The 12,519-nt window shown below is 51.0% G+C and overlaps 5 non-coding genes and 2 pseudogenes across 5 annotated transcripts; all 7 read left to right on the top strand.

Moving 5' to 3' along the window:
* Positions 1-718: 718 nt before the first annotated feature.
* Positions 719-796, top strand: LOC141223520 (U2 spliceosomal RNA; annotated as a pseudogene).
* Positions 797-6,361: 5,565 nt separating this feature from the next.
* On the top strand, positions 6,362-6,555 carry LOC141223452 (U2 spliceosomal RNA). The gene has a single exon (XR_012291073.1). It is a non-coding gene; the product is annotated as a U2 spliceosomal RNA (small nuclear RNA).
* Positions 6,556-7,670: 1,115 nt separating this feature from the next.
* Positions 7,671-7,861, top strand: LOC141223249 (U2 spliceosomal RNA). Its single transcript, XR_012290883.1, has one exon. It is a non-coding gene; the product is annotated as a U2 spliceosomal RNA (small nuclear RNA).
* Positions 7,862-8,976: 1,115 nt separating this feature from the next.
* On the top strand, positions 8,977-9,165 carry LOC141223555 (U2 spliceosomal RNA). The gene has a single exon (XR_012291124.1). It is a non-coding gene; the product is annotated as a U2 spliceosomal RNA (small nuclear RNA).
* A 226-nt stretch (positions 9,166-9,391) lies between these two features.
* Positions 9,392-9,575, top strand: LOC141223448 (U2 spliceosomal RNA). Its single transcript, XR_012291069.1, has one exon. It is a non-coding gene; the product is annotated as a U2 spliceosomal RNA (small nuclear RNA).
* A 1,144-nt stretch (positions 9,576-10,719) lies between these two features.
* Positions 10,720-10,835, top strand: LOC141223527 (U2 spliceosomal RNA; annotated as a pseudogene).
* A 514-nt stretch (positions 10,836-11,349) lies between these two features.
* Positions 11,350-11,549, top strand: LOC141223460 (U2 spliceosomal RNA). Its single transcript, XR_012291081.1, has one exon. It is a non-coding gene; the product is annotated as a U2 spliceosomal RNA (small nuclear RNA).
* Positions 11,550-12,519: the final 970 nt, after the last annotated feature.

Raw genomic sequence — 12,519 nt, 5'->3', positions numbered from 1 at the left:
TTTAAACTCACCTGAGCTAACAGGTATGTGCGCTGGTTACTCTGCTGCGCTTAAAATTTCTTTTTTGGTTTGCTACAATGCCTTTTCTGAAACGTTGTCTCCTTCTGCTGGAACACTGACTTCTTTCATTTAATGCCTGCAGACTATAAAAGAGAACCCAACCCAAAAAGTTTGGTTGATTAGTCTGTGGCATTCTGTTAAACTGTTGCTTATGGCGGTCTCTGTGAGCTTCTCAGCGACATTCAGCCAGCCAGGTATCCTGCCTGCAGTAGATGGAATGTGGCAATGGAACGCTGGCTGCGCGTGTCATAATAGGCTCTGAGCCTTTATATACCTGTGCACAGCAGCAGCCACCTTCAGTCTGCTGCTGGACAGCCAGCAGCAGCAGCAGCAGGAGAGGTATGTAATCAGGAGCCCTCCTGCTAAGGGTAGACAGCTGCTCGTTCCACCCCACCCCCCGCCTTAATTGGTTCTCCTCCCTTCCAACGGTGTTGAGGCGGGTGGGAACAGCAGGGGGTGAAGGTGCTGTGTTTAAAGAGGTGGAGTTATGCAGATCTAAAACGCGTGGATTGCAGCAGCAGCAAGCCGAAAAGTGCAGGCATGTAAGGGATCTAGAGGTTGACAACATGTCTTCTTAACGGGAGTCCAGGAGCTCATCTCCACAAATGGACTTTTCAGGATCCTTGGGTGGCTCCGTAGTTTGAAACCAATTCTGGTTATCGCTTCTCGGCCTTTTGGCTAAGATCAAGTGTAGTATCTGTTCTTTTAAGAACACAAGAGCTACGATCTACACTTGACGAGAGCGATCGAACTCGGAAGGAGAAGAGCTTCGGAGCCCAGCTGACATCAGAGAACGAAGGCGGATATCGGTGGGAGGAAGAAGCTCTAAAGAATCCAGAAGAAGACGAAGACTCGGAGAAGAATCGGGCTGTCCTGTGGAATCTTCGAGGAAGAAAATCATCGAGACAAAGACCTTTCGGGGAATTTGTCCAGAACACGACGGGAGAAGAATCTGCATAGCTCCACCCATTCCGGGAAGAGTTCCAGATCCAGCTCCAAGAAGTAACTGCAGGAGGAAAGCCATGGCAAGCGCTGCGAGGAAGGCCGAAAAGAAGAGCCTGGAGCTGGGGACAGCCAGGAGGGCCCAGCCAGGAGCCGATTCTGACCCCAAGGACTCTGCCTCCACGACTGGCCAGCAGAAGGGACCCCAGAAGCCCCGCCACGAAGCTCCAGCCCTGGAGCCATGGATGCGGCAGACGGTGGCCCTGAAGCTGAAGGAAGTGGATGGGAGGGTGCCGGACATGTCCTCGGACGTGTTCTGCCAGAAGATGCTGCTGGATCGAGGCTTCTCCAGGTCGGACACCCTCAGCATCCAGACCTTCTTGACGGGGATCTTCTTCGTCACCTTCGCCACTGTGAACACCTGCAGGAGGTTCTGGGAAATGGTAAGCGCAAAAGGACCGGATAATTCTTTCTCTGCCTTTACAGGTAGCTGCCCTATCCAGAGGGATGAAAGGAGGATCACGGTCTCCATGCGCAACCCGCACACCCCAGGCCAAGACATCTGTAACTTCCTGAGACGCTTCTGTTTGGTTGTGAAGGAACCCTCTCACATCCTGAATGGACTCGGCTTCTGGACAGGTAAGTGGTCGGTGACCGTTAGACTTCACAGGGACCTGGCGTACTCAGACGGACTTCGGCACCTGCCCCCGACATTCTCCCTGGGCAACTCCTACGGCCTCATCTATTACCCGGACATGCCGCGGAACTGCAGGAGATGCGGCAAGAACGGCCACGAGATGAAGGACTGCAAGGAGGATGCCTGCAGGATTTGTCGAGTGACGGGACACAGCTCGAAGGACTGCCCGAAGAAGACGTCCTGCAACCTGTGTGGGCTGGCGGCTCATCTGTACAAGGATTGCCCCAGGCGTGAGAGATCCTGGGCATCGGTGGTTGCGACGACCCCAGCTACGGAGGACAAGGCCCCGACGACCAGGCCTGTGAAGGTCAAGGACGCGACGACCAAGGCCCCAGCGGCCAAGGCCGAGACGACCAAGGCCAAAGCGGTCAAGGAGTCGGTGGCCAAAGCCCCAGCGACGGTCCCAGCAGCTCCGAAGCAGAAGAAAAAGTCAAAGGAGGGTAAGAGTTCTGTCACCCCTCTCTCGATCCCTCCCCCTGCCACCCCCGTCCAATCCCCCCCCCACCCTGGCCACCCCTGCTGAGGATTCCACTTCCTCTTCCTCCTTCCCCTACTCCTCAGCAGGTGTCCTTTCCCCTGCCCCGGCAGCCACTCTCCCTCCCCAGACCATGGTAGCGGTGGAATTAACCTTTCCTCCACCCGCCGCTATCTATTCCGAGGAGGATTTTCCCCTTCTTGTCTCCCCAGTTCCAACCCGGGGAAAGAGGAAGGTGGAGGACAGCCCTGCTACTGAATCCTCCAAAAAGAAGATTCTGGATTTCGTAGGCGAAAAGGAGGATACCCTCCCTGAGCCAGAAGAGATGGAGCACATGGTTGAGACCCTGGTGGCCGAGCCAGAAGAGGAGGAACTGGTGGTCGCCGAGATTGAGGCCGCGCTGCTTGACCAGATGGAGGAAGAGGGCCTGCTGGTGATCCCGTCACCAGCAGTCAACACCGACGAGGGACCACCCGACCGGAGTGGTAACTAAGGTGTATTGCCTGCGCTAACTTTTTCTTTTTTCCCTACATGATGGCTAATATTAACTTATTTTCCATTAATGTCAGGAGCATCAAGGACAAGTTCAGACGTCAGACTATTTATGCCTTCCTTACTTCCCAGTTGTGTGATGTTTATATGTTGCAGGAATGTTCCCTTCCCTCCTCTAGGTCCTTCAAACATCTGGCCAGGGAGTGGTCCCACGGTCCATCCTACTGGTCCGGTGGGGGTGACTGCAAGTCTGCGGGGGTCGCAATTCTGATCAGGGGGGGCGCATTCACGCTTGAGTCCGTCCAGGAGCTCATCTGCGGCAGGGCTCTTGTTGTAGATGGCAACTGGGCGGGAGAACCTGTCAGGTTCATCAACGTGTATGCGTCCCCACTGAAGAATGAGCGTTTGGAGCTTTTCCAGACCCTGCGGCTTCAGCTTGCCACCACCAGGACCTTAGTGATGGCCGGAGATTTCAACTGCCCCATCGAGGAGGACGGTCGTAGTTCTGGCACATCTGCCAAGTTGGACATCACGTCCAAGCTGCTCATCGAGATGGTAACCGAGGCCTCTCTTCAGGACGTGGTGGGCTCCATGGGGAGAGGCTCCACGAACTATTCGTGGAGCCGACCCGATGGCTCACTCCGCTCCAGGATTGACTTTGTGTTCACCTCTCGGGCAGTCAGGCAGAGTAGGCACTCGATGGTCTCCTGCTTCTTCTCCGACCACAAAGCCATTCACTTACAAGGTGTCCTCGGCGACGGTTTTCCGTCCGGCCCCGGCTCCTGGAAGCTGAATTGTGCTCTGCTGGCTCAGGATGAAGTCGTGGAGGAGCTGAGAGCAGCCTACGCAATGTGGCAGTCCTACAAGGGTAGCTTCCAAACAGTCTCTGATTGGTGGGAATATGTTAAACTTGAGTTTCGCTGTTTCTTTCAGGCCAAGGGTCGACAACAGGAGTGTGAGAAGAGAAGGGACTTCAGAGGGCTGCAGCGCGAGCTGCGGTCGCTGCAGGACCTTCTTCACTGCGGCTGGGACGTGAGGGAGGAGCTGGAGGAGACCAAGAAGAGCCTGAAAAGGCACTTTGAGGAGGAGTCCAAGCGAATCATCTTCCGTTCCAAAGTGGAGAATCTGGAGAAGGGTGAGAAATGTAACTCATTCTTTTTCAGGAAACTTCATGCCGGTCACACGCCCCTGAACGAGCTGCGAGACGAGAGCGGAAACATGCGACGTGGGAAGGAGGACGTGATGAGGGTCGTCAGCGACTTCTACAGCGAACTCTACTCCCACAAGACTACCGACCCCGACGCTGCTGATAAGTTCCTGTCAGGTATCACTAACCATCTTGATCCTGCAGGCACGGCAGCCTTGGACAAACCTCTGATGGTGGGCGAATTGCTCTCTGCCGCTAAATCCTTTAGGACCGGCAGGACCCCGGGCAGTGATGGTCTTCCAGCGGAGCTCTATGTAGCGCTGGGAGACCTCATCTGTCCGGACCTGTTGGACCTGTACGAGGAGATGGTGGTGGAGGGTAGAATGCCTCCATCTTTGAGGGAAGGAATGGTCACGATCCTGTACAAGCGGAAGGGAGAGAGGTGCGACCTGAGGAATTGGCGTCCCATCACTCTGCTCAACGTGGACTACAAGATCCTGGCCAAGACGATGGCGACACGACTTAAGACGGTCATCGGACGGATCATCCACCCGGACCAGACCTGCGGCATCCCTGGACGTCGCATCGCAGACAGCCTCGCTCTCGTGCGGGACACGGTCGAGTACATCAAGGTCCGCCGCGCACACGCGGCCCTGGTCTCCTTGGATCAGGAGAAGGCCTTCGACCGGGTTTCCCACGAGTTCATGGGCCGAGCTCTGCACCGGTTAGGTTTGGGTAACATGTTTTGTTCGTATGTCCGTCTGATGTATTTTGATATCCACAGCTCGGTGTTGGTGAACGGCTGGAAGACTGACCCCTTCCCTGTCCTCTCTGGGGTCAGACAAGGCTGACCTCTATCACCTCTTCTTTTTGTTTGTGTTATAGAACTCTTCGCAGAGGCTATCCGGCAGAATGGAGAGATCAGAGGGATCACCGCACCGGGTCCGGGACGACACGAGGTCAAGTGCTCGCTCTACATGGACGACGTCACCGTCTTCTGCGCTGATCGTGGTTCAGTCGACGCCCTCGTCCAGACGTGTGAGAGGTTCGGCCGGGCTTCAGGGGCCAAAGTCAACTGCAGGAAGTCGGAAGCCATGCTCTTCGGGGATTGGCAGCCGGCCTCCTCCGCCCCCTTCCCCTTCAACATTCAACCGGATTTCCTCAAGGTGCTGGGAGTCTGGTTCGGGAAGGAAGGAGCGGCCCTCAAGTCCTGGCAAGAACGCTTGGCCAAGGTGAAGCAACGGATCGGACTCTGGAGCCTCAGACACCTCACTTGTGAGGGTAAGGCACTCGTCCTGCGTAATGAGGTCCTGCCCGTCTTGCAGTACACGGCGCAGGCCTGGCCCCCACACGTCACTGTGTGCAGGGCCATTACCAGGACAGTGTTTCACTTTGTCTGGGGATCCAAGATGGACAGAGTCAGGCGGGCCGTCATGTACAAGGAGCCTCGCAAGGGTGGGAAGGGCGTTCCAGATATCCCCACCCTCCTGCGATCCTCTTTTGTGTGTGATTGTGTCCGCCGGACTTTGCAAGTCAAGAATGGCTCCGCGGGCAGGTCCATGTCTCGCTTCTTCCTGCTTCCTCTTTGGAGGCGACTCGGCTGGGACAAGTGGGACAGCTCCTTCCCCTACAACTGGACGACGCCATGGTTCTACGGAGACGTCGTTCGATTTGTGGGGGAGCATCAACTGGAGGGACTCAAGCCCGACTTGTGGAAGCCCAAAACTATCCACAAGCTAATCAGAGCCAAGGATGACGTGGAGAACATCACAGGACTTCACCAGGACACGCTGGAGACTGTGTGGACAAATGTGTCGTCTGACAGGCTGACCAACGGGCACAAGGACTTGTCGTGGATGGCGATTCAGGGCGGACTGCCCGTCCGGTCATTCATGCATGCCCGGAACCTGTGCAAGACCCGGTACTGCCCAAGGTGCCCCTTCGTGGAGGAAACATCTTTGCACACTTTTTGGGACTGCGGATTTGCACAGCGCCTATTGACTGCACTTGAGGACGACCTGAGGAACTCTGTCCCCAGGGCGAGCCTATCGCACCATTCTGTGCTTTACGGACTCTTCCCTGGGGTTCATACCGTCGGAGCCATCCAGGAGGCTTGGCGCCTTATGAACTGCTTCAAGGATGCCCTTTGGGTCGCCAGGAACCGGCTCATCTTGAGGAGGGAGAGGATGTCCATCCAGGACTGCCGCAGGCTGATCCACAGCCTGCTCAGAGACTATTGCATCATGGACGGTCCGGAGGACGAGGACGAGGACTAAACCCCTCCTCCCCCTCTCCCCTTATGTGTCTTGTCTTTCAATAAAGCTTCGGGCCTGTGATTTTCCCCTCCCCATCCCCTTTTTCCCAATCCCCATCCCTTATCACGGTTCGTCGTACTGTATTGATTGACATGCTTTTTCTTTCAGATTGAGTGTTTTGTGTAGCATAGGGGTGTGATGTGTCTAGTTAGTGCGTCGTATCCTCATGCTATGTAAATATGATGTAGAATTCTGTGTGTACTGGGCTGCGGCACTGTACACTGTCTGTTAACTTATTTTTTGTGCTAATAAAAGATATATTCAATCAAAAAAATCTGTTCTTATCAGTTTAATATCTGATACGTCCCCTATCTGGGGACCATATATTAAATGGATTTTTAGAACAGGGAGATGGAAAAAGAGCTTGCTCTGTCCACTCCACGCATTGACCTGGTATTGCAGTATCTCCAGGACCGGTGCACCCCTTCTTTAATGCAGTTTCTAAAATCAGAAAGAATTGAATTCAATGTTTTTTGTTCATTTTGCTTGTTTGTCGGATTTTGGGATGGACTCTTTGGCTTTGCTTTTCTTCTCCTCATTGGATTTTTCATGTTCAAAGTTGCAGAAGCCAGATTACAAGCTCATTTTGGTTCAACTTCAGCAACTGTGCATTGCATTGCCATGTAATGTGATGCAATGCTATCTTTCTAGCTCTCCCTTTTTACTTTCTTTTGGATAAACAGACATATTAGGCAAGCATTTTGGAGCTTTCACCTAAATAACTACAGGTGGTGAGATAAGCTGCACAATATAATTGACCTTTCAGTATATTGTTGCACACACACCATCTATTTAGCAAATGCCCTTGTTATCAACAGCAGCCTTTTAAACTCACCTGAGCTAACAGGTATGTGCGCTGGTTACTCTGCTGCGCTTAAAATTTCTTTTTTGGTTTGCTACAATGCCTTTTCTGAAACGTTGTCTCCTTCTGCTGGAACACTGACTTCTTTCATTTAATGCCTGCAGACTATAAAAGAGAACCCAACCCAAAAAGTTTGGTTGATTAGTCTGTGGCATTCTGTTAAACTGTTGCTTATGGCGGTCTCTGTGAGCTTCTCAGCGACATTCAGCCAGCCAGGTATCCTGCCTGCAGTAGATGGAATGTGGCAATGGAACGCTGGCTGCGCGTGTCATAATAGGCTCTGAGCCTTTATATACCTGTGCACAGCAGCAGCCACCTTCAGTCTGCTGCTGGACAGCCAGCAGCAGCAGCAGCAGGAGAGGTATGTAATCAGGAGCCCTCCTGCTAAGGGTAGACAGCTGCTCGTTCCACCCCACCCCCCGCCTTAATTGGTTCTCCTCCCTTCCAACGGTGTTGAGGCGGGTGGGAACAGCAGGGGGTGAAGGTGCTGTGTTTAAAGAGGTGGAGTTATGCAGATCTAAAACGCGTGGATTGCAGCAGCAGCAAGCCGAAAAGTGCAGGCATGTAAGGGATCTAGAGGTTGACAACATGTCTTCTTAACGGGAGTCCAGGAGCTCATCTCCACAAATGGACTTTTCAGGATCCTTGGGTGGCTCCGTAGTTTGAAACCAATTCTGGTTATCGCTTCTCGGCCTTTTGGCTAAGATCAAGTGTAGTATCTGTTCTTATCAGTTTAATATCTGATACGTCCCCTATCTGGGGACCATATATTAAATGGATTTTTAGAACAGGGAGATGGAAAAAGAGCTTGCTCTGTCCACTCCACGCATTGACCTGGTATTGCAGTATCTCCAGGACCGGTGCACCCCTTCTTTAATGCAGTTTCTAAAATCAGAAAGAATTGAATTCAATGTTTTTTGTTCATTTTGCTTGTTTGTCGGATTTTGGGATGGACTCTTTGGCTTTGCTTTTCTTCTCCTCATTGGATTTTTCATGTTCAAAGTTGCAGAAGCCAGATTACAAGCTCATTTTGGTTCAACTTCAGCAACTGTGCATTGCATTGCCATGTAATGTGATGCAATGCTATCTTTCTAGCTCTCCCTTTTTACTTCCTTTTGGATAAACAGACATATTAGGCAAGCATTTTGGAGCTTTCACCTAAATAACTACAGGTGGTGAGATAAGCTGCACAATATAATTGACCTTTCAGTATATTGTTGCACACACACCATCTATTTAGCAAATGCCCTTGTTATCAACAGCAGCCTTTTAAACTCACCTGAGCTAACAGGTATGTGCGCTGGTTACTCTGCTGCGCTTAAAATTTCTTTTTTGGTTTGCTACAATGCCTTTTCTGAAACGTTGTCTCCTTCTGCTGGAACACTGACTTCTTTCATTTAATGCCTGCAGACTATAAAAGAGAACCCAACCCAAAAAGTTTGGTTGATTAGTCTGTGGCATTCTGTTAAACTGTTGCTTATGGCGGTCTCTGTGAGCTTCTCAGCGACATTCAGCCAGCCAGGTATCCTGCCTGCAGTAGATGGAATGTGGCAATGGAACGCTGGCTGCGCGTGTCATAATAGGCTCTGAGCCTTTATATACCTGTGCACAGCAGCAGCCACCTTCAGTCTGCTGCTGGACAGCCAGCAGCAGCAGCAGCAGGAGAGGTATGTAATCAGGAGCCCTCCTGCTAAGGGTAGACAGCTGCTCGTTCCACCCCACCCCCCGCCTTAATTGGTTCTCCTCCCTTCCAACGTTGTTGAGGCGGGTGGGAACAGCAGGGGGTGAAGGTGCTGTGTTTAAAGAGGTGGAGTTATGCAGATCTAAAACGCGTGGATTGCAGCAGCAGCAAGCCGAAAAGTGCAGGCATGTAAGGGATCTAGAGGTTGACAACATGTCTTCTTAACGGGAGTCCAGGAGCTCATCTCCACAAATGGACTTTTCAGGATCCTTGGGTGGCTCCGTAGTTTGAAACCAATTCTGGTTATCGCTTCTCGGCCTTTTGGCTAAGATCAAGTGTAGTAAACCCCAGAAAGACTTGGCTTCGTAGCACGCCGCACCTTTGCCAATCATACTTTCTGAGCAACCCCCCCTATTCCTGGCCTCCGGGCTAGGAAGGGGAATTTTTATAAACCCGGTCGGAGGTCCGGTCAGCTTTGGGCTGAGAAACCAACACAGGCTCCAGCTCCACTAGGGTGGCAGCCTAGATGGAAGCTGGGAGCACGAAAACGGCTCTTCTCCGGCTTCGGCTAGGGAGAGCATCGGAGATCCCTGACCCTCGCTGTGGCCTTCTGGCTCGGAGGGATGGGGATGGTTTATTGGGGACCCTCTCCTCCAGGAAGGGTCCACATGAATCCTCACCTCGTGCGCTGTTTTGGTGTGACTTCGGTCATATTTTTCAGTGCCTTGGATGCAGCTTCAATCAAAAAAAATCTGTTCTTATCAGTTTAATATCTGATACGTCCCCTATCTGGGGACCATATATTAAATGAATTTTTAGAACAGGGAGATGGAAAAAGAGCTTGCTCTGTCCACTCCACGCATTGACCTGGTATTGCAGTATCTCCAGGACCGATGCACCCCTTCTTTAATGCAGTTTCTAAAATCAGAAAGAATTGAATTCAATGTTTTTTGTTCATTTTGCTTGTTTGTCGGATTTTGACATGGACTCTTTGGCTTTGCTTTTCTTCTCCTCATTGGATTTTTCATGTTCAAAGTTGCAGAAGCCAGATTACAAGCTCATTTTGGTTCAATTTCAGCAACTGTGCATTGCATTGCCATGTAATGTGATGCAATGCTATCTTTCTAGCTCTCCCTTTTTACTTCCTTTTGGATAAACAGACATATTAGGCAAGCATTTTGGAGCTTTCACCTAAATAACTACAGGTGGTGAGATAAGCTGCACAATATAATTGACCTTTCAGTATATTGTTGCACACACACCATCTATTTAGCAAATGCCCTTGTTATCAACAGCAGCCTTTTAAACTCACCTGAGCTAACAGGTATGTGCGCTGGTTACTCTGCTGCGCTTAAAATTTCTTTTTTGGTTTGCTACAATGCCTTTTCTGAAACGTTGTCTCCTTCTGCTGGAACACTGACTTCTTTCATTTAATGCCTGCAGACTATAAAAGAGAACCCAACCCAAAAAGTTTGGTTGATTAGTCTGTGGCATTCTGTTAAACTGTTGCTTATGGCGGTCTCTGTGAGCTTCTCAGCGACATTCAGCCAGCCAGGTATCCTGCCTGCAGTAGATGGAATGTGGCAATGGAACGCTGGCTGCGCGTGTCATAATAGGCTCTGAGCCTTTATATACCTGTGCACAGCAGCAGCCACCTTCAGTCTGCTGCTGGACAGCCAGCAGCAGCAGCAGCAGGAGAGGTATGTAATCAGGAGCCCTCCTGCTAAGGGTAGACAGCTGCTCGTTCCACCCCACCCCCCGCCTTAATTGGTTCTCCTCCCTTCCAACGGTGTTGAGGCGGGTGGGAACAGCAGGGGGTGAAGGTGCTGTGTTTAAAGAGGTGGAGTTATGCAGATCTAAAACGCGTGGATTGCAGCAGCAGCAAGCCGAAAAGTGCAGGCATGTAAGGGATCTAGAGGTTGACAACATGTCTTCTTAACGGGAGTCCAGGAGCTCATCTCCACAAATGGACTTTTCAGGATCCTTGGGTGGCTCCGTAGTTTGAAACCAATTCTGGTTATCGCTTCTTGGCCTTTTGGCTAAGATCAATCGCTTCTCGGCCTTTTGGCTAAGATCAAGTGTAGTATCTTTTGAAAAGGCAGTTTTGTCCTTGGGCTGCCCTAGTAAATTGATGCATATTACACACTGGTTTGGTGCACTTGTTAGTACGCCAGGTGGCTCATAGAGTTATCTGATGGAAAACATGGCCCTCCAGGATCGAAGTCACTAGGCTGGGTAAGTGTGAGGGCTTTGGAGCAATGTGCCCCAGGAGTAGGCGCCCTGGTGGGAGTCCAAGCTTACTGGGACTGGGAACCCCAGAAAGACTTGGCTTCGTAGCACGCCGCACCTTTGCCAATCATACTTTCTGAGCAACCCCCCCTATTCCTGGCCTCCGGGCTAGGAAGGGGAATTTTTATAAACCCGGTCGGAGGTCCGGTCAGCTTTGGGCTGAGAAACCAACACAGACTCCAGCTCCACTAGGGTGGCAGCCTAGATGGAAGCTGGGAGCACGAAAACGGCTCTTCTCCGGCTTCGGCTAGGGAGAGCATCGGAGATCCCTGACCCTCGCTGTGGCCTTCTGGCTCGGAGGGATGGGGATGGTTTATTGGGGACCCTCTCCTCCGGGAAGGGTCCACATGAATCCTCGCCTCGTGCGCTGTTTTGGTGTGACTTCGGTCACATTTTTCAGTGCCTTGGATGCAGCTTCAATCAAAAAATCAAAAAATCTGTTCTTATCAGTTTAATATCTGATACGTCCCCTATCTGGGGACCATATATTAAATGGATTTTTAGAACAGGGAGATGGAAAAAGAGCTTGCTCTGTCCACTCCACGCATTGACCTGGTATTGCAGTATCTCCAGGACCGGTGCACCCCTTCTTTAATGCAGTTTCTAAAATCAGAAAGAATTGAATTCAATGTTTTTTGTTCATTTTGCTTGTTTGTCGGATTTTGGGATGGACTCTTTGGCTTTGCTTTTCTTCTCCTCATTGGATTTTTCATGTTCAAAGTTGCAGAAGCCAGATTACAAGCTCATTTTGGTTCAACTTCAGCAACTGTGCATTGCATTGCCATGTAATGTGATGCAATGCTATCTTTCTAGCTCTCCCTTTTTACTTCCTTTTGGATAAACAGACATATTAGGCAAGCATTTTGGAGCTTTCACCTAAATAACTACAGGTGGTGAGATAAGCTGCACAATATAATTGACCTTTCAGTATATTGTTGCACACACACCATCTATTTAGCAAATGCCCTTGTTATCAACAGCAGCCTTTTAAACTCACCTGAGCTAACAGGTATGTGCGCTGGTTACTCTGCTGCGCTTAAAATTTCTTTTTTGGTTTGCTACAATGCCTTTTCTGAAACGTTGTCTCCTTCTGCTGGAACACTGACTTCTTTCATTTAATGCCTGCAGACTATAAAAGAGAACCCAACCCAAAAAGTTTGGTTGATTAGTCTGTGGCATTCTGTTAAACTGTTGCTTATGGCGGTCTCTGTGAGCTTCTCAGCGACATTCAGCCAGCCAGGTATCCTGCCTGCAGTAGATGGAATGTCGCAATGGAACGCTGGCTGCGCGTGTCATAATAGGCTCTGAGCCTTTATATACCTGTGCACAGCAGCAGCCACCTTCAGTCTGCTGCTGGACAGCCAGCAGCAGCAGCAGCAGGAGAGGTATGTAATCAGGAGCCCTCCTGCTAAGGGTAGACAGCTGCTCGTTCCACCCCACCCCCCGCCTTAATTGGTTCTCCTCCCTTCCAACGGTGTTGAGGCGGGTGGGAACAGCAGGGGGTGAAGGTGCTGTGTTTAAAGAGGTGGAGTTATGCAGATCTAAAACGCGTGGATTGC

The sequence above is a fragment of the Phyllobates terribilis genome, unplaced genomic scaffold (genome assembly GCF_046119375.1).
Source record: "Phyllobates terribilis strain yellow unplaced genomic scaffold, ASM4611937v1 Scaffold_376__1_contigs__length_1858288, whole genome shotgun sequence".
Lineage (NCBI taxonomy): Eukaryota > Metazoa > Chordata > Amphibia > Anura > Dendrobatidae > Phyllobates > Phyllobates terribilis.
The sequence above is the reverse complement of the archived record's forward strand: the minus strand, read 5'-3'. Positions and strand labels throughout refer to the sequence as shown.